This window comes from Nannospalax galili, unplaced genomic scaffold (assembly GCF_000622305.1).
Source record: "Nannospalax galili isolate Female #2095 unplaced genomic scaffold, S.galili_v1.0 scaffold639, whole genome shotgun sequence".
Taxonomy (NCBI): Eukaryota; Metazoa; Chordata; class Mammalia; order Rodentia; family Spalacidae; genus Nannospalax; species Nannospalax galili.
This window is the reverse complement of record NW_008344644.1, coordinates 675330-697592: the sequence shown is the minus strand read 5'-3', so window position 1 is coordinate 697592 and position 22263 is coordinate 675330. Positions and strand designations below refer to the sequence as shown.

Genomic DNA, 22263 nt, shown 5'->3' with positions numbered 1-22263 from the left:
GATCCAATGTTTTGTTAGAGTGGAGAAAGGAGGCTTTCTGGGTCTGGTTGAAATATTGTTGCTTCTCACCAGCTGAGAAGCAGCAATTCCCCCACAATGAACATGTGCTCCATGGGCTGTGGACAGAGATAATATTCCCTCCATGTATAGATACCTTGTGTTAAGATGAAGCAGCCTTAGATTCTGAATGTCTATGACCTTGGATAAGGCCTTTTTCTTCAGTTTTCTGGGTATCTTAAACAAAACCATTAACTTTGTTTGCAGTAAACACAGCCTACCTTCCTGCATTCCTGTGATATAGAGTTTTAACTTTATCCACTGTAATCCTGTAGAGGTCTCTCAGAAACCACTCTCTGGCCTTATTTATGTTCCTTATCAACTCTAAAGATGATGGCTTCACAGGGCTTGGTGGCACACACTTTTAGTCCCATCAGTCCTGAGGCAGAGGCAGGCAGATCTCCGTAAGATCCACACCTATGCTCTCCAGTGTATCATATTTTTTCCTGAGTGCCTCTTTCTCTTAACTTTGTCTTTAAAATCTATTTTTAGTGCCAGCAAGATGGCTCAGTGGATAAAAGTGCTTGTCATGCAAGCCTGATGACTAAGTTCAATTCCTGGAATTCATGGTAGGAGATGACAAATTCCCTAAAGTTGATCTCTCACCTCCACATGAGTGCTAAGGCATGAAAGTGCCCCCATCCAACAATAGTTTTTAGAATCTTGTTAAGAATTTCTTTAATAAGCTTTTAATATTTCTTTCATAAGTTATTAAAATTTCTTTAATAACTCTGGTTCTGCTAGCTAGTCCTGAAATTATTTTCTGCATCAAATCCAAGTTTTACCCTCGTTGAGATCCCTAACATTAAGGGAACTTCTCAGGCTACTGTGGAAGATGGGGTGGAGTTGTGTCTCCGTCCCTGTTGCTGTTGACATTTCTACATGAAAAATAGCTTTGTATTCTTTATAGTCACCTCATGCACATGTGTGAGCTTCACTTTGCATGGTTCTGATGTTCACAGTTTCCATTATTGTGACTTAATTAAAGAACAATGGCCTAAGGACAAACTTCAATTATAGTTATGCAGTAAAGAATTTGACCTTGCCAAGAAGACATAATTCTTGGCTCCACCACCCAACATGTATGTACTCTTTAAATCCTTAGAATTTCTGGAGTAACGGTTTTTGATAGCAAGCTGTTACATGGTGGGCCCATTCAGCCATGTAATATTAATCCAAATCTGAGTGCTGTACACTGAGTTTGAACATGTGGTAGTCCTGACTATGTAACACAGTCCAATAAAACTCTGGACACTGAGGCTCAGAAAGCCTCCCTGATTGGCAACACTCTGAGGTCTTACTGAGGAAGATAAGCATAGGGAATGATTTAGTAATCTAGGACTCCATTGGGCTTGGGCTATACCAAACTACTCTTCTAACAATGCACATGGAAGCATAGGCCATCCAATTACTATACACATATCCCTTTGCAAGTAATATACTTAGAAACCTATTATCAACCTAGGACCTTCATCAGGCTTCAGGTATGAAGAAGAATTCCCCTCAAACCCCTCCTTGTCCTCTGAGAAAAAGCTGCCCTCTACCTGACTCTGGAAATCCCCTCCATTGTTCAAACCCTTTCCTGGTACATCTGTTTATGGTTTCTATGGAAATGGTCTGAGGCAGAAGAGGAAGAACGTTCTGTCCCAGGTAAGCTAGCCAATAGTCTGTATAGGTTAAGGCTCTGGAAATCAGCCTTAGATTGTTCAAATCCTTTCCTGGTTCTTCTGTTTATGGCTTCTATAGAAATACCCTGTTCTGCAGTTTTTGTGCTTTAAAGTCCTGCATTTCCACAGCTCTGGGCCACAGTGCAGCTCCCACGCCTGCCTGCATCTGTGGCTGGTCAGTTTCAATAAAGCAGTGAAGTTCTCCTGAGTCTTAGTGTCTGAGTGGTAAGTTCAGGGAATTTTTTGGACCCCAAACAGGTATACCTGCTTTAAACAATGGAATAGGTTTTTCTCCCTTAATGACCATCAAACTTAGACAAATTCTCTTGCATTATATAACTCAAGTAACATCCAGTAGGAGAGTGGGAAGGCCAATCCAGCCTGAACCAGTTTTGGATGCATGTCTAATAGACCATACCATGTCCTCAAAGTGAAGATTTAGGGAAAATCTGCCATCTTTTGCCTACACATAATTGAGCAGGCATATTATTAGAATCAGATGCATTATGAGAAGGGACACACAGTAGAGTAAGTGGTTATGTAACTTAATCTGTCAATTAAAACTAAAAACCACCAAACTATACCTTTGTTCATGTGGCTTGATGTCCTGACAGTATATACTTTTGATTCGGATCTCTGGCTGTGCTGGATAGCTTTAGTGTCATTTTGACACACCTGGGTTGAGGGAACCTCAATTGGGGAATTTCCTTCATTGGACTGGCCTGTGGCCATGTCCATGGGGCACCCTCTTGAATGTTGAGTTATGAGGGAGGGCCCAGCCAACAGGTGGGCCTGTGTTGCAGAAGAAAGCAGGTTGAGCAGAAGCCAGGGGAGCAAGCCAATAAGCAGCTCCGCCAGCTCCTGCCCCCAGGTTCTTGCCCTGAGTTCCTACCTTGGGCTCCCTGATGAAATGTGACATGGAGATGTAATGAAGGAGAGTGCCCCTCAGACCCCCTCCCTGTCCTCTGAGAAAGAGGACAAATTCTTTCCTGGTTCTTCTGTTTATGGTTTCTATAGAAATTCCCTGCTTTGTGGTTTTTGCAGTTTTTGTGCTTAAAAGCCCTGCATTTTCACAGCTCGAGATTGCACTACAGCTCCAGAGACTGTCTGTGTCCCCAGCCAGTTGGCTCCAATAAAGTGCTTGTGTTTTTACTGAGACTCAGTGTCCAAGTGGTCAATTCAGGGAATTCTTCGGCCCCTGAACATTTTGGGGGCTCGTCCGGGATTCCCTAAAGACCCTTGGTCTGTTTTCTGTCTTTTTTTCTCCTCCATCTGGTGCCTGGAGACTTCAGTTCTGATTCCTCCCACGGTGAGTCTCTTTTGGTTTCTGTTCTGACTGTCCAGACTTCTGGAGGCTCAAGGGGGAGAAACTGGACACAGTATTGCTCTCCGAGCCAGAGGACAGGGATGCTCCAACCCTCCATCTGATTGGTTGACTGTCTGTGGCCTTTGGGCATTTGGCATTGACTCTAGTTGCTCCCACAGTGACCATTGAATGTGCAATGATTCTCCAATGTGCAGCGCTTTCATTTTGTGCCGTCCTAGTCTCAAGTCTCTGTTTCCTGCTTGTCTCATTCTCATTGGTCTCTGCTTTGGATTAATCCTCTTCTTTTCCATTATGGGTCAGACTCCTTCATCTGAAGATACTCCCCTTGACCTAATTCTTTCTCATTTTAAAGATTTCCAGAAGGTGGCTGCTATCTCTGGAGACACTGTTTATTCGGGGAAGTTCCAGACCCTTTGTTCTCTTGAATGGCTGTCCTTTGATGTAAGACAGCCCTTTACTGGGTTCTTTGAGATCAACAAGCTTTATTCTGTTCAGGTCATGATCTTTGGAAGCCCAGGACACCCTGATCAAGTTCCTTATGTCATTTTATGTACTTTCACCGTTTGGACAAACCTCCCAAATAGTTGAGACCCTATTTATCTCCTTCTCCCTCAAAACCCTCCCTCTTGTCTCTGTCCTCAACAGACTCTTCCCCGGTCTCATCCACCTCCTGTCCGCCCCCCTTCAACTGAGGACTCTCTTGGATCCTCCTCCTTACACACATTCCCCAACTGCTCCTCCTCCTTCCCCAGCCTCTCCTCCTTCCCCAATCACCCCTCTGCCTCTCACCCCTCCCCACACGTGTTCAGGACAGCCCTAAAGGCCTGAGGCAACTTCTGCCATTCTTTCCCTCCGTGGTATGGCCCCACCGGACTCCTCTGGCCATAGTTTTCTTGTTTATACTCCCTTCTCAACTAGTGATCTTTACAATTGGAAATTGCAAAATCCCCCTTTCTCTGAAAAACCACAAGCCTTGAATGAATTGTTGGAGACAATTTTCCTTACCCATCAACCCACATGGGATGATGTCCAGCAACTCCTCCTTACTCTCTTCACCACTGAGGAACATACCCAGATCTCAGAAGCCCAGAAATGGGTGCCGTCTGAGAACGGCCGATTCACTGAGGATCTGACAGAGAGTGAGGATGCCTTTCCTTAACACCACCCCAGATAGGACCCCAAAACCTCTGAAGGTAAGGAGGTACTTAAACTCTATCACCAGATTCTTATGGGGGTCTCCAGGCTGCTGACAAAAAGCCTACAAATTTGTCAAATGTTGATCAGATTTTACAGGAACAGATGGAAGTTCCAGCACAGTTTCTGGAAAGGCATATGGAGGCTTATAGAGCCTACACTCCTATTGACCCAGAGGCACCAGAGAGCCAATGAGCCATAAACATAGCCATTGTGACTCAGTCAGCACCTGATGTCCTCAAAAAGTTACAAAAGCTTGACGGTTTTGAAGGTAAGAGTCTCTCTGAATTGCTTGAAATAGCCCAAAAAGGTTTTAACAACCACAAGACCCAGGAAGAGTGTGAGAAATGTCACAACTGAAAACTGGACCAAGCTCTGGAACTAAGAGAAGAATGCCCCCCAAGGAAATATCCTCCAGGGAAACAGAACTGGAAGACTGGACCACCTCCCAAAAACAGCCTTCTCAAGAGAGACCAATGTGCCTACTGCGAGGAGAAGGGACACTGGATTCAGGATTGCCCTCGACATCATAAAGGAGCTCAAAAGGTATTTGAATTAAATAACTTAGGGGGTCAGGGCTTGTTACCCCTCCCCAAGCCCTGGCTAACCCTAAAAGTGGGAAGGAGGCCTATTGACTTTTTGGTCGATATTGACACCATCTTCTCAGTTCTAAAGAAGCCCCTTGGCCCCCTGGCCTCACCACAGCATACCTACATTCAAGGAGTTGCAGGTAGCCACTCTTATCCTTGGACCACTCAGAGAACTGTCAATTTGGTCATGGGGCAGATTCAACCTTCCCTCATGGTTATTCCTGACTCTCCCTACCCACTACTGGGCAGAGACTTGCTAAGTACACTTGGGGTCTCAATTCATTTTGACAAAGATAAGGTCAACGTAGAAACCACCAGATCTGTTCTCGCCTTATGGGCTGAGGATGAACACCATCTACTTGAGGAGCCCCTTCTGGACCAATTGTCCTCCCTAACTGCTAAGTTGATAAAAACAATGCCTGAGGTCTGGGCTGAGGGTAACCCCCCAGGGTTGGCAGCCAACCGGCCACCCATGGTGATATCTTTGGAGGCCTTTGCCAGCCCAGTCCAGGTACGAAAATACTCGATATCTCTGGAAGCACGTGCCTCTATACAGATCCACCTAAAAAGACTCCAGGAATCTGGCATTTTGATCCCCTGTCAGTCCCCTTAGAACATCCTCCTACTCCCTGTGAAGAAACCAGGAGCTAATGACTATAGACCTGTACAGGATCTGAAAGAGGTAAATAAGAGAGTCATGGACATATATCCCACTATACATAATCCTTACACTCTCCTGAGCTCCCTGGCCCCTGACAGGATGATTTATACAGTCCTGGATTTGAAAGATGGCTTTTTCAGTATCCCTTTGGACAAGGGGAGCCAACCCATCTTTGCCTTTGAATGGAAGATCCTGAAGAATTGTTCAGTGGCCAACTGATGTGGACTAGGCTCCCACAAGGGTTTAAGAACTCCCCCACCATCTTTGTTGAGGCCTTGCATGAAGACCTCCAACAGTTCTGAACTGCTCACCCCAGTTTCTGTTCTGCAATATGTAGATGATTTGCTCTTTGCCACCTCTGAACACTCCTCTTGCCTAGAGGCTAGAGAAGACTTATTGAAGGAACTTCAACATCTGGGGTACAAAGTTTTGGCTAAAAAGGCCCAGATCTGCCAGAAGGAGGTACAGTATCAAGGGTTTCAGTGAGAAGAGGGTATGCACAGGCTCTCCTCTGCAAGGAAAAAGGCCATCCTGGACATCCCCATTCCCCGCAGTCAGAGGCAAGTCAGAGAATTCCTGGGGTCAGCTGGATATTCTTGCCTATGGATACCTGGTTTTGCAGAACTGTCCAAGCCTCTATATGAGGTAACAAGGGGGAGGGGGGATCCTCAGCATTCTTCTGGGGAGAAAAACAGCAGGCCTTTGACAACCTGAAATTGGCCCTCACTTCTGCACCAGCCCTAAACCTGCCAAACATCTCGAGGCCCTTCTACCTTTTCGGAGATGAATGGCTAGGTATAGCAAAGGGAGCACTTGCTCAGACATTGGCCCCTGGAAGAGACCAATGGCCCACCTCTCAAAGAAATTAGACTCAGTAGTGGCTGGATGGCTAGCCTGTCTGAAGATTATAGCAGCCACTGCAGTCCTAGTTAAGGACGCTGACAAGCTCACCTTGGGGTAACAACTGATTGTGACTACCTCCCAGGCTATTGAAGGGGTACTGCGGGCCCTGCCTGATCGCTGGCTCACAAATGCAAGATTAACTCATTACCAGTCTCTCCTACTAGACGTGCCTCACCTGACATATATGGTGCCATGCCTTAAACCCTGGATCCCTGCTCCCTGAGACTGAGTCTGAGACAGCTGGGCATCATGATTGCTCTGAACTCCTGCAGCATGTCCAGGGAAGCTGACCTGATCTCACTGACATACCCTGGAAGAACCCTGACTTGCTGATGTACACAGACGGGTGTAGTTACATACAAGATGAAGTAGGTATGCAGAGGCAGCAGTAGTCACCCAGAGGGACGTCCTATGGGTGGAAGCCATGCCCAAAGGAACCTCTGCACAAAAGGCCAAACTGATAGCCTTGATTCAGGTGCTAAAACTGGGAGAGGGTAAGATTGTCAACATTTACACCGACAGTAGGTATGCTTTTGCCACTGTTCAGGTACATGGAGCCATCTATCGAGAAAGCAGCCTCTTGACATCAGAAGAAAGACTATAGAAAACAAACAAGAGATCATTGATTTGTTAAGAGTCATATGGATGCCCAAAAGAGTGGAAGTTATTCATTTCCCAGGACACCAAAAGAATAACACTCCTGAGGCCCGAGGAAATCAAAAGGCAGATCAAGTTGCCAAGGAAGTAGCAGAATCCCCCTCCAAACCTGCACTCCTAGCTTGCCAAATCTTATGTTACCTGAAAAGCCTTCATACACCAAAGAGGATGACACATATTTCCAGACAATTCCAAATGGGAATATCTCCTCAGGATGGAGGCTTACTCCAGATGGCAAGGTCATCCTCCCCTGCCACCTGGGGGAAATGCTAATTCACCAGCTTCACAAAGGAACCCACATGGGAAAAGAAAAGATCAGGTTATTACTAACCAGATGCTTCCAGTTCCTTTCCTCAACAGCTAGTATACAGGACATCACCCCCAGATGTATGGCAAGCCAGATGACTAATGCCCACCCTAAAAATGATAAATCCTCAGAAAAACATGAAAGAGGGGCTACCCCTAGAGTCCACTGGGAGGTAGACTTCACTGAGGTAGAGTCGGGCTGGTTTGGATATAAATATTTACTGGGTTTTGTAGACACTTTTTCAGGATGGGTAGAAGCCTTTCCCACCAAAAAGGAAACAGTGACCACAGTTACCAAGAAGCTATTGGATGAACTCATTCCCAGATTTGGTGTGCCCTTAGTGTTGGGGTCTGACAATGGACCAGCATTCATCCATCAGATAATACAGGCCTTAGGAAAGGCCCTGGAGACAAATTGGAAACTACATTGTGCATACCATCCCCAGAGTTCAGGACAGGGAGAGTGGATGAATCGGACCATTAAGGAGATCTTGGCTAAATTAACCCTAGAATCTGGCACAAACTGGGTGACTCTCCTCCCTTTTGCCCTCCTTGGGGTTAGAAGTCCCCCTATATCCAGGGAATTACTCCTTTTGAGATTCTTTTCAGAAGACCCCCTCCCCTGATTCCAAGATTAAAGTCAGAACTGTTGGCTGAAATATCTAATTATAAAATCCTCCAGTCTATTAGGGCATTCCAGGCTGTACAGGAGCACCTCCACCCCCTGATCTGGTATGTGCACTAACTGCCTCCAGCTACTCCACACCTTACCGACCTGGAGACATTGTCTGGATAAAGCAACATCAGGAGACACTGGCCCCTCAATGGAAAGGACCATACACCATGATCCTGACCATGCCCATAGCTTTAAAAGTGGACGGACAGTGTTCTTGGGTGCATTATTCACACATCAAGCCTGCCCAGAGCAACCAGAAAAGATGGAAGGTCCAACTCCATCCAGAAGACCCCCTAAAACTTTGATTGGTAAAAGGCAGCCCACCTTCTGCTCCCCTACTGTAATTATGACTCTGTTCTTTTTAACTCTACCCCTTGGGACTAACCCCCAAGGAATTTACCAACCCCAGACTCACGTCTGGAGATGATCTGATGGACAAACAGGCAAAACTGTTATGGAAGTAACACCTCCCAACCCTCAGGTCGCTCCCCGATTTTAAACTGATCTGTGTTCCTTATGGCAGATGCTGGGCTCCCTAAAACAATTGGTGGCCCACAGTGTCTATGGGGGATCATTTGAGGGATCAGAAGCAATAGCAATGTCAGGAACACCTGGACAAACATCCCTTCTTGCTACTGGATGCAGAGCCGGCACCATAGATGCAAAGAAGGCCTTGAGAATGGCATTCTATGCATACCCAGAAAACACTGGGATTGAGTGTGATGATGGGGGAAGTTATTTCTGTGCTCACTGGGCCCTGATGTTTCTTATACAACAAGATCTATACCTTAGTATCAAATTGGAAAAAAAAAAATAAGTCTTGCTTGGTTCCCAGGACCTGGAATCCACTTACTATAACCCTAAAGAGATGGGATGTTTTTGCAGTAGACCAAAAAATGGGACATGGGCTGCACATGGGGACTAAGAACCTATGTGTCTGGTATGGACCCTGGAACTCTATTCACAATTCAAAGATTTCCAAAAGCCACACCACCTCGACCCATAGGGCCTTTGGCAGAGCTTAAGCCAGATTCCCTTCCTCTCTCTTCAAGGACCCTGGCTCACACACACTCCCAACTACAAGGCCAATACCTTTGAAGGATAAAGACTACCCTCCCCCCTTCTAGAGGGGAAGCCTCTTATAAATACTATAAAGTCCACTTTTCAGTATTTTAATAGCACACACCCTGAGATGACCAGGGATTGTTGGCTCTGCCTGGATCCCCGACCACCCTATTATATAGGTTTTGCCCTTACTGTAACAAGAGAGGAATTAAAAATAGTACCTATGAATGATACCGCCTCATGCCCCTGGGAAACCACTTTCACCCTAGGAGATCTTCAGGGCCAAGGGACTTGCTTCATGTCAAACAAGTATCCTTTAACCACCTCTCCTTACCTTGGAATTTGTAACTAGTCCTATTCCCTAACCAAGGACATCTGGCCTATAGGAATACTCAGCTACTTGTTATCCCCCAATCTACTTGGTTTGCTTGTTCCTCTGGCTTAACTCCTTGCCTACATCCCAGTTACTTCATGGGAAGACAAGAATTTTGTGTCCTGGTACATGTCATGCCCCAGGTATATTACTATGGGGGAGATGCAGGTAGACACCATATGGGCCCCTCCCAGCCTCGCAGGGCAGCAAACTCCGCCATTCTAGTCCCCCTCCTCATGGGGATGGGAATAGCTGGGTCTGCCACCATCTGAATGGAGGACTGGGTCATAAGTGACCGGAACGTGAGGGTCTTGAGTGAACAGGTTGATAAAGATATCAAAAGATTACATGCCACTGCTTCCTATTTAGAACAACAAGTAGACTCCTTAGCTGAAGTAGTCCTACAAAATAGAAGGGGCCTCAACCTACTTTTTCTTAAAGAGGGTGGAATCTGTATGGCTCTAGAAGAAGCATGTTGTTTTTATGCCAACCATTCAGGTGTGATTAAGGACACCCTGGCTCAGGTTAACCAGAGTCTCTTAGAATGAGAAGAGCTTAGAAAGGGTTCCCAGAACTGGTTTGAGTCCCTCTTCTCCTGGTCACCATGTCTTACCACCCTTATTACTGCTCTGGTAGGTCCCCTCTTAATTCTTTTGGCACTGTTAAGCTTTGGACCCTGTATCTTCAATACTCTCATTGAGTTTGTTAAACAAAGGGTCTCCACTGTACAATTGATGGTTATGAGGGCCCATTAAAATCCCCTAGATGACACATATGAATCAGTCGTTTGATTCAAGATTTCCCAAAACAAAAGGGGTAATGAAGGAGTGTGTCCCTCAGACCCCTTCCCTGTCCTCTGAGAAAGAGCTGCCCTCCGCCTGACTCTGGAAATACCCTCCATTGTTCAAACTCTTTCATGGTATATCTGTTTATGGTTTCTATGGAAATGGCCCAGGGCAGAAGAGGAAGAACATTCTGTCCCAGGAAAGCTAGACAATGGCTGTATAGGTTAAGGCTCTGGAAATCAGCCCTAGATTGTTCAAATCCTTTCCTGGTTCTTCCATTTATGGTTTCTATAGAAATACCCTACTCTGTGGGTTTTGTGGGTTTTGTGCTTAAAAGCCCCACATTTTCACAGCTCGAGGTCACAGTACAACTCCCAAAACTGTCTGTGTCCCCAGCCGGTTGGCTCCAATAAAGCGCTTGTGTTTTTACTGAGACTCAGTGCCCAAGTGGTCAATTCAAGGAATTCTTCAGACCCTGAACAGTAAGCTAAATAAACCCTTTCCTCCCCAAGTTGGTATTGGTCAGAGAGTTTTATTATAGCAATGGAGAGACAAAATAGGACAATGGCTTTGCTGTGAATAAAATTTCCTTGTTGTTTTGTAGTCTACATGAGACTTTATTTCAGTTTTTGAACAAGAGACCAAGAACCTGGAAACACCTGGCTCAGACCCAGCCACAGGTAACATTGTCTCACACTGATGGCAGGAGGGAAGCAAACCAGGGTCAGCAAAGACTTTGCATTTGGACTTTTTCCAGAAATAGTCTTTAATTATGGATGCCTTCTGCGAAGTGCTCCTCAGGTTTTAAAGACTTGCAGAAGCTCCTTAGCACAGAATTTGGCTTTTTGTCAATTTTTTTCTATAGGAATTTGGGCTTGACACAGATCTTGCCACATTTGTCTTCAAGTAACCCAATGGACTTCTTTCTCTGATCTGTCTTTTTTCCTGTCTCCTTCATTGCTTGTTTTGGAAGTATTCCCTTACTCCTGTGCTGAGTATTCTCTGATTACCATAATCCCTCACACCAGACCATTGTTAAGGCCTCCATCAGCATGCTAAACCATGGATTTTCCTTTCTTTGTATTAAAGGTCAGACCTGAGGGGCATCTGTAGCTACTTCCAGGTTGCTCCCTTCCTCCTCACTGTCTTCTCCCATGGGTTCTGGGTTATGGTGTGCCAGGATGAGGCTTGTCTTATCAGAGTAATCTGGGCTTCCTTTCCCCTTCTGGCTCCCTAGTCATAAAAAAAAAATGGCAGGCTAACACCTCTGTCTCTTTTTCTCTTTTAGTCAGTTTATTGGCAAGGTTCAGACTCGACCTGCTGCTGTGTTGGGCATGGCCACATGGTTACTGACCAGTGCTATTGGGAGGTGATAAATCTTTAGGAGGTGAGGGTCTCTTGAGAAGTCCTTAGGTAACAGGTAGGCCTTCAAAAGAGATGCTAGAACCCTGGCACCTTGGTGTCCTTTGCTTTTGAGCCATGAGGTCAGGGGTCTTGCTCTGTAAACATTTCCTCCATGCTTCCAAGTGAAGCCAACCACGGTCAAGGAGGACCTTTGAATTGATCTTCACATAGATGGAATTGGTTCATGATCCCACTGTGATATTTTTCTCCATTACAAGCCCAAAGAATCAAGGCTAATCAAATGGGGGATAGAACCTCCAAAACTATGAACCAAAATAAACCTTTTTAAAAAGTTCTTTTTTATGAGTGTTTTGCATGTACGTAAATGCACTCCATGCAGTGAAATGCCCTCAGATATCAAAAGATCTGATCCCTTGGAACTGAAGTTATGAACAGTTGTCTTCTTGTTTAGGGAGGCCATGGAGACCCCACCAGTTGGACTTGAACCAGTGTCCAGTCTACAAAGAGGAGGGTAAACACAGAGGAAACATTTCCTCCGTGCTTCCAAGTGAAGCCAGCCATGGTCAAGCAGGACCTTTGACTGATCTTCACATAGATGGAACTGGTAAAGGAAATGAGCCAGGGGCTTCTCCTAAGCCCATGTGACCCCCGAGAAACAGATCCTCAAACAACCTTAAGAGTAAAAATAAATTGGTTTATTTGGGCCAACTGTCTGGTCTTAAACAGCCAAAAGGAAAGTACAACCAAAGAGTAAAGTATATTTTTTTAAGAGTTCAAGGGATTACACTTCCCAGACATTAGACTAAAGTCCATATAAAATGTTAAACAATTATTTCTCATTGATGATTTTGATTAAGCAGAAAGTGCTGCTTAGATGTAAGACTTAAAATCTTGGTCTTCAATACTGTAGCGCCCACCTGTAGCTAAGGGAGACAACACACTTTTGTTCTAAAATGATGGCTAAATTTGTTTTCTTCCCCTATCTAGAAGCCTTTGAGAGGGAATTGACACTGATTCTAGCCACACCAACAGCTATCAAAGTGCCCGAAAACAAATCCTGAGCTCATCACTCGAGTCCAGCCATAGCAGACAAAAGAAAAATGAGGAATAACCCAATAGAGGGATGCTTTTGGAAGCTCTTGTCAAGAAATCCCAATGGACTCTGATAAGAACATTTGAAATATGCCCTGTTCTGACTTTTCTGTGGTTCCCTGTCTAGAACTTGTAATGCTAATTACTCTTGACTTTACTCTTCCTTCACATCTCCTGAGCACCAATCAAGGATTTTCTTTTCTACCTATAGTATGCAATTTGGGAGTCTTTTAGATAGATCCACTGAAGGGGTGCCCCAGTTGCCCCACCCTGCATCCCTATTCAGCATGGAAGAAGCCAGAGTGGTCTGCGTCCTGATTCCCTATTGGCAATTTGGGTAACCTCTTCAGAGGATGGTGTGATAAGAATAGAAGGTAGGAACTGGCTAGGCAGTTAGGGTAAAAAAAACCCAAAGAAAGGGAGCCAGTTTCTTGACTAAAAATCAAAATGTCCTTGGACTTCTTAGCAACATACTCTGTTCCAAAGGCCAAAAATGTCAAAAGTATTTGTGAGCTCTTATCTAATCCTTAAAAGATTATAGGGTTACCACTTCAGAGGGGGGGATGTTAGAGTAGGAAAAGCCCCATTTAAAAAAAAAGAAAAGCATACACGAAGTTGTTCAGGAAAAAGTGATGGAGAGATATGGGAGGTATTGGAGTGGAAGGAGTGGGCATGGATTTGATCAAAACACCTTATATGCGTGTATGAAATTCTCAATAAAAATTTTTTAAGTTAAAAATTGTATTTTATGTTTATGAGTGTTTCACATGTATGTAAATGTACTACATCAGTGCAATGCCCTCAGATATCAAAAGATCTGATCCCCTGGAACTGAAGTTATGGACAGTTGTTAGCCACCATGTGGGTGCTGGGAACTGAACTCAGGGTCTCTGCAAGAGCAGCCAGTGCTCTTAACTGCTGAGTCATCTCTCCAGTCCCAAACCTTTTCTCTTTATAAAGCAATCAACTTCAGGTGTTTCATTATGACAAAAGAATACTGACTGAAACAAATCAGAAAAAAATGAAAAAGATTTGAGAGTGATATGACATGAGGGTTACTTCATGCATGGTACCTGGGAAAGGCACTCTGGTGAGGTGATATTTGAATGAATAGACCTTGAGTAACATGACGTCCTGGATACAGAGGTGGGGAGAAAAAGCTGTGCCCAGGATACATACATCAAGATATGTACACATAGAGAGAAAAGGTTTATTTTATATATGTATATATGTATGTATGTATATAATTTTGTTTGTTTATTTGTTTATTTGCTTGAGACAGGGCCTCTTGTAGCCCAGGCTGGCCTACAACTCTCTCTATATCACATCAGGGGATGACCTTGAACTTCTAATCTTCCCTCAACCTCCCAAGTGCTATGATTACAAATGTGTACCACCATGCCTGGCTCTTTCTCCTTCTCATCATTTCTTAATAGTCATAAAAGATCTAGTCTTGAACTTTCATTACCATGGCTGACTTAGACAGCATTGATTGAGTTTCTACTTTGTACTAGAAACTAAATATACATCGAGTTCATAATGAATGTGAGTGAAGAGAGATTATACACATACATGTGTATGGCATGGTATGTCCAGTGGTAAAGCACTTGCTAGAATTCCTATAGCCTTGGGTTTGATTCCCAGTATAGCATAAAGAAAAAAAGAAAACAGTCACAGGGTATGGTGGCCATGTGCCCATAATTCTAGCCCTCAAGAAGCAGAACAAGAGGATCAGAAATTCAGGATCATCCTTTGATACATAGTGTGTGGACAGCCAGGGCTATATAAAACCCTACATAAAACATAAAAAAAACTGGGGCTTGAGTGATGGCTCAGAGGTTAAGAGCACGGGCTGCTTTTGCAGAGGACCCAGATACGATTCCCAGTACCCACACGGCAGCTAACAACCATCCATAACTCCAGTTCCGGGGGATCCACTGCCTTCTTCTGACCTCCTTGGGCATTGTACCAGATGAATGCACCTACCTACATGTAAGCATAAAATAAAATAAAGAAAAATAAAATACAATGTACATTATTTTTAAAAATAAAAATAAACAAACAAGTAAATAAAATACTTGAAAAATAGCCAGTAGTGATGCCATAGCCTGCAGCATAGCACGTGAGGAAGAGACAGGATGACCACAAGTTCCAGGCCAGGTTGACCTATACAATGAGATGGCATCTCAAACAAAAAAGAAAACATAAAATAGAGAAGGGCATGTTTGAAGGAGCATAGTGGGTTTGTTTTCTTCTAAATGGCAAGTGGATATGAGTCTGGAACCTAAGATGACAAAAGTTGAAATACAGATCTATTTCTATCTCTCCATCCTACTTAATTTCAGATAATGACCCTAGGATCAGTGTTGCTCTACAGGTTGGGAAGGACATGTACTCAGAAACTGGCAGTTGGAAAATCTCCCCAGACTCCCACCTGCTGCTGGTGGGTTGCCTGCACACAAGCTCCATGTACCGTGCTTCAGGAGAAGTCCTTTCCACCTCTCTGTGGGAGCCCGGCCTGCACCTTTCTTCCTCTGGATAATGAGCCTGGTTGTGCCAGTGCTGTCACCACATCTGCTTTTCAGATGCTGGTTGCACCTCCATGTCCTTTGTTGGTTATTTTGCTTCTAATACCTTTGGCACCACCAAGATCTCTCTCCTTTGAGGAAGTGTTTAGACAGGAAAGTTTTGTGCCTTTGCTGACCTGAAAATCAATCTAGTTGCAAACAAATAAAGTTGCCTTTATTTAGAGCTAATTAGAATTGCATCTGGAAAATCACAGATTCAAGCAATCTTGAAAATGTGCCCCAAGGCTTTAATGGTGAATTTGTTTATAACTTTAAACCAGAAGGGAATTGTTAGAGGCATCTTTCCTGAGGCAGGAATTAGTGGGGCAGAAGCTGAGTTGTTTTGTAAGACAGGAATTTGGTGTGGTGCGCTTTCTGGGTAGTCTGACCAAGGAGTCTGTGGTACAGAAGCTCAGCAGTGGTTGATGATGTTTCAAAGGATAACCTGTAACAAGGAATGTGCACAGCCAGTTCAAAGGCACCACTGCCAAGCCATCAGATCTTATTAACAGCGGCCTCTGACTCTTTTAAGTGCCAGAAGCAATGCCATTCCATTTTGACTCTTGTCTGTGATGGATTGCACCATGTGACACAGAGTCTCACAGAAATGCAGTGACACCCATTGGCCTATGGGAAAGCAGAGCTCAGACACTTGTCTCTTCAATTATATCCTAAAGCATCAACTTGAAGCAAACAGCTCTGAGACACCAGGTTCCTGTCCTGATCTCCTCCCCCTCCTCCTCCTCCTCCTCCTCCTCCTCCTCTTCTTCTTCTTCTTTCTTTTTCTTGTCTTTTTGAGACAGGGTCCCCATCTGTCCTGGAACACACTATGTAGACCAGGCTGGCCTCAAACAGAGATCCACTTGCCTCTGCCTCCCAAGTACTGGGATTAAAGGCATGTACTACACTCCTGATGCTGATCTCTTCTAGATATTGGCTGATTTGGGGATTCAGAGGGCACCTCCAGAGGAGTTCCAGGTTCATGTGCCCCAAATAAGTAATTAATCAGAGATATACCATTGCAGAGAAGCAGAGAGGTTGAGTTTTATTTGTTCATTTGTTTAACTTTTTAATTTATTTTTATTGAGTGAAATGCCTGCCTGTATGTGAGTGCACCCATGTCATGCAGTACCTGTGGAGGACAGAAAAGGGTGTCACATCCCCTGGAACTGGAGTTATGGATAGTTGCTAGCTGCCATGTAGGTGCTTGGATTCAAACCCAGGTCCTCCTCCAGAGGAGCCAGTGCTCTTAACTGCTGAGTCATCTCTCCAGCCTCTTGTTTGTCTTTGAGACATGGACCTCCTATAGTCCCAGCTGGCCTGGAACTTGCTTTGTAGATCAAACTGGCCTCTATCTCAAAGAGATCCATCTGCCTCTGCCTCCCAGGTGCTCGGATTAAAGACATGTGCCATCATGCCCAGACAGAGAGATTTTTTAAGATGGTATACTTCCAAGGTAGGAAATAGACCAAAGCAAAGACAGAAAGTTTAGCACCTCAGCAGCCAAGCTGTACAAAGAGTTGGGGCTTTTATGCTACCTTCGCACAGGCATTTGGCTCATCTGCTCACCAGCTGCTCACCCCACTCTGTTACGTGTTCTATATACACCTTCACTTCATGCATCATATATTCTGCACACAGGAATGTGTGCTTCAGGATTAGAATGATCCACTATAGGAGTTCCCTCTGAACCTGTGCCAATAGAACCAGCCTGCATCAGGGGCCAGCTGGCTTTAGTAGGTCTTGGTAAGTGGGGGAATGTTCCCGCCTTCCTCTTTGGCAACTTGGTTTTTTTTTCCAATATGCTATTTACTTATGTATAGTCAAGCGCTCTACCTACCCCAAGCTTGCCTCAAACTTGCTGTGTAGCCAAGAATGACCTTGAACTTGTGATCCTCCTGCCTCTACCTCCTCAGTGCTGAGATTAGAGGTGTGGGTCACCACACCTAGTTTTATGCTGTGCTTGCTATCCAACCCAGGGTTTTGTGCATGCTAGACAAGCACTGTGTCATCTGACCTATATCTCCAGGACACTCATTGCTAAACTTTTTGCATGCATATGTGTCTGTGGTATGCATGTGTTTATCCATGTTCACATGTGTGTATGAAGGTGTAGAAGCCTAAAGTTGATATCACAGTGTCTTCCTTGACTCCTCTACTTATTTAATGAGGAAGGGTCTTCCAGTTGATCCAAGAGTTTGTGGATACAGTGGTCTAGCTGACCAGCCTGCTCTGGGGATCCCCTGTTTCAGTCTTCCAAGCTCTGACAGGATACCACACCCCATGTGGCATTTATCTGTGTTCTGGGGATCTGAACACTGGTGCTCACACTTCATGGCAAGCACTACTCACTGAGCCATATCACAGCCAGCTAATTCTGTAAGCCTTTTTGCAATGCCTTCTGGACTTGTTTCCTTCCTTTTGTTCATCCTTCATCCTGACATGAAACATTCTGCCCTGTGTCCATTCAAGGAAGTCTAATCTACAAGTAGGCTAACTAAACAGAAAGGTAGAACACAGAGGAAAATACTAGCATGACATACAAAAAAAAATATTGTAACCTATGGAACTATCTGAAAGTATTAAAAATTTACATTTCTGTCATTTCTGTAGGGAAGTTATACATTTTCTTTTCTCTTTATTCAATAATTTTACTTTGTGAAATAAGTTGTCAACAGTCAGATAGTAAAGAACAAAAGTTCAAATTCCTTTTAGTCCATAGGGTAACTAAAATCTTCAGACAGAAAAGAGAAAGTGTATGTAAGTAAACAGTTTTAGTCAAGATGCTGTTTGATTGTTATCTCAGTTCTGATTCTACAAATGGGAAAATAAACTGGCTCCCAGCTCCTTCCCCAGGGTACCAGCTCATCGACATGGCCTTCAACTGAGAATGATCCTCTAGGCTCTGCTGTCCCTAAACTCGAAAATTGAGGACAATGACTTGGCTCTGGATTTCAGTTTTCCTTGAGCAATTTATATGCTCAAAGAACAAAGATTTTATCTTATTGAAAAAGTTTGTATATATATATATGTGTGTGTGTGTGTGTGTGTGTGTGTGTGTGTGTATGTGTGTATGTATTTTTTCTGCTACAACATGCACGTGGAGGCAGAGGACAATTTGTGGGATTTGGTTCAGTCCTCTTCCTCCATATGGGTCTGAGATATTGATTTCAGGTCATCAGGCTTGGCTGCCTGCACCATTACCCACTAAGCCATCCTGCTCACCTAGATTTTATGTTTTATCTGCCACTTATAGTTTCTACTACATGTGTCAGGTTTCTAATTAGAAAATTAAGAGAGTCAAGGATAATTTAAAAATCTCTGTCAGGGCTGGAAAGACAACTCAGCAATTAAAAGCACTCACAGGTGACTTCTTGCAGAGGATCCAATTTTGGTTTCCAGCACCCACATGACAATAACAACAGTCCATATCTCCAGTTCCAGGGGATCTGATGCCCCCTTCTGACCTCTGATGTATGTGGTACACTGTGTTAGAAAATGCTAGAGCTGGATTGAGTAGGGTGACTTGAAAAATGAAGGAGGGATGAGACCAGCCTCAACAGGAGCAGAATGTTCTTTATTAGAATAATGAAGGGCAACAGTTCCTCTGTGGAATGGAAACTATGTGTTGAGGCACAATTCATGTAAGATTTTTAAGGGGGTTGAAAGAGTGAAGAGGGGGTACAGTTTACTCTCTCTCTCTCTCTCTCTCTCTCTCTCTCTCTCTCTCTGTCTCTCAACAGTTTGAGGGTTTGGGATAAGTACTGGCAATTGTTTTCCTCAAATACTACAGCTCCTGGGTTGGGGCTTTCTCACCCTGGCTTTCTCAACCTTGTTTTCTCAACTTAGGGTTTTCCAAGTTGAGACATTTATTCTTCATTCCAGACCCTAAGGAAAAATAAAGAAAAAGGGGTGACAGTCTCCATCTTTGGCTACTTCCTGCTGGTCAGGGGCGATGGAGGCAGTGGTTCAGGAATTGTCCCCAGGGCCCAGAGGCACATACACGGAGTTGACTTTGTGAAGTAGGAACAAGGTCTTCACATGTTCAGCTGCAGTGGACTGAGCAATGACCTGAATATTGTACTCAAAGAATCTTTGGAGACAATTAATTAAGCATAGTCTAATGTTTTAGAGCAATAGAGGGCTTATTTTTCTTGGCTGTAGGTAGGTACTGTAGAGCTGAATTAGGCAAAAATTTAAAGTCCTACATTTAAGCAGCATTTCTTTATTCATAACAAAATCATTAGCGAGGAATAATTGTCTAATAACACTTTATATGAACTTATGTCTAATGTCTGGGAAGTATAATCCCTTGGACTCTTAAAGAAACATACCAATTATTTTAATTTTTTGTTACACTTTCCTGTTGGGTGTTTAAAACCATGTAGTTGATCCAAATTAATGGATTTTTTTTTTACTGTCAAAGTCAGTTAAGGATTTGGTCCTCAGGGATCACTTGGGCTTTGGGGGAAGCCTCCACCTCCTTTGACTTTTACCAGTTCTAGCTATGTGGGGATAAGTCAGAAGCCCTATTTGGCTGTGGCTCCACTTGAAAGCACTGAGGAAACTTTCCACTATGTGTTGACCTTCTTTCTTTGTAGACTGGACACTGTTAAGAGTTCATCTAATGAAGATTCCATGGCCTCCCTGAACAAGAGGACAGGTGAGTTATAACTGTTACAGCATATTTTGAGATGCGCCATAGTCCCCTGGGACATAGTTGACCTTAGAGAACAGCAAGGAGCAAAAAATTATTCCTGTAAGTCCTTCTGATCACATTAGTACAGGCCTTCAAATATGGTATTTAAACATCTAAGGAGGTTAGTAAGACTGATCTGGGACTTTTAATTAGTGCGTAACATGCAGATAAAGCTTGAACAAAAACCCAAGCATCCTTGAATAAACCTTGACTGGACATATATTTTGTTCTTTAAACTGGCCTTTATAACTACTAATGAGAACTAATCTAAGTAGGTTTGACTGATCTTTGACCTTAGTGGATTTAGGTACATAAAGGACTACCCAGATAATGTGGTGAGAGTAGAATCTTTAACACTGTAGATTCCTGGGAGGAACTGAGCTTTTATGGCATAAGTCAGAGAAAGAAGAGATCTACCATCATAGGTCAAATAGGTATAGCTCAGGAAAGGGATTTAAAACAATGTTTTTAGATCTGTTTCAAACGAAGACTGTTCTGCAAGCAAAAGCAGCTTTCTTTCTTTTCCCAGACTTCTATATGATGATATAGTCTTTCAGAAGGAAGGGGTGGAAGAATCACATTATACCTATAGACAAGAAAGAAGCTGATCGGGATCCAGACCAAGCTCACCAAAATCATTTCCTTTTTGACTGTACCCCATCTGGTACAGGGAGTCAAAACCTAGATTTTTTGAGCCAAATTATCTTGTTATTTTAAGTTTTATACTTTTTGTTGGTGGACAGAAGGAAAAAAAATCCCAAAAGTAATTTTTGAATAATACAGAGAAACATAAAGAACATTTCACAGTAGCTACAGGTAACCCCAATACTTGCCTCATCCATTCAATCTGAAACTATAAGAGCTGGGCATGGCGGTGCATGCCTTTAATCCCAGCACTCAGGAGGCAGAAGCAGGCAGATCTCTGTGAGTTCAAGGCCAGCCTGGTCTATATAGTGAGTTCCAGGACAGCTGGGGCTACAGGGAGACCCTGTCTCAAAATGACCAAGCAAAACAAAACAAAACAAAACAAAACAAAACTTAGTACTTGGTACAAGCCAGAGTAGACTGAAAGTTTTTTGGCTGCAACAGCAATGATCATAATAACAGTTCTGTATCTACATAGACCTGGTTACTAGGGGGCAATCCAACTTATTTCTCAGTCCTCTTTGTTCAAGGCTATCCCCACAGACAGGAACCGTCAAGTTCCTTTTGTCCTGGTTAATTGTATTATATAATGTACCTTTGATGTTAAATACCAATGTTCCTTGATTAAATAAAGTATAAAGTATTAGCCTGGTGTGGTGGTGCATGCCTTTAGATCCACCCTTAGAAGGCAGAGGCAGGTGAGTTCAAGGCCAGCCTGGTCTACATAGCAAGTCCCAGGCCAGCTAGGGCTACAGGGAGACTGTTGAAAAAATTACAAAACAAAACAAAATAAAGTATTATGAATATTATTATTAGAGTGTGATTTTTTATTTTGTATAACTTGTACAAGAAACATTTTAATCCAAATTATATTGAATAATGAGATATTAAATATCAGAAACCATTAAAAATATATTATTTGGGGGCTAGAGAGATGGCTCAGCAGTTAAGAACACTCGTTCTTTCAGAGGACCCAGGTTTGATTTCCAGCACCCACATAGTGTCTAACAATGGTTCATAACTCCAGTTCTGGGGGATTGGACACCCTCTTAGGCCTCTGTGGGCATTGCATGACACAGATGCACTTACTTACAGGCACATAAAACACTCATACATGTAAAATAAAAATAATAAATAAAATATTACCAATATTTTTTAACCATAAGCTCATGTAGACCTAAATATATTGTTTGATAGGTTTTAAGATATTCAGGGTGCCCAAATTTATAAGGTAGTATGTATTTATCAGGCCTTTGAATACATCATCGAAATATTTACATTTATAAACCTGCACATGTGAAGGTTAATTGGGCATGCTGAAATAAAAATAAAATCAGGGGCTGGAGAGATGGCTCAGCAGTTCAGAACACTGAATGTATTTGCAGAAGACCCGTATTCAGACCCCAACACCCACATGGCAGCTAACAACTGTCCGTAACTCCCGTTCTAGGGGATCTGATGCCCTCTTCTGACCTCCATGGGCACTGCACAACATGGGTGCACTTCCATACTTGCAGGCAATACACACACATAAAATAAAAATAATAAAATTTTTATAGCTGGGCGTGCTGGCACATGTCTTTAATCCCAGCACTCAGGAGGCAGAGGCAGGCAGATCTCTGTGAGTTTATTGG

The 22263-nt window shown here is 43.5% G+C and overlaps 1 pseudogene; it reads left to right on the top strand.

Moving 5' to 3' along the window:
• The window catches only part of LOC103740320, a 115735-nt pseudogene that overhangs the window by 71723 nt on the left and 21749 nt on the right, over nt 1-22263 (top strand).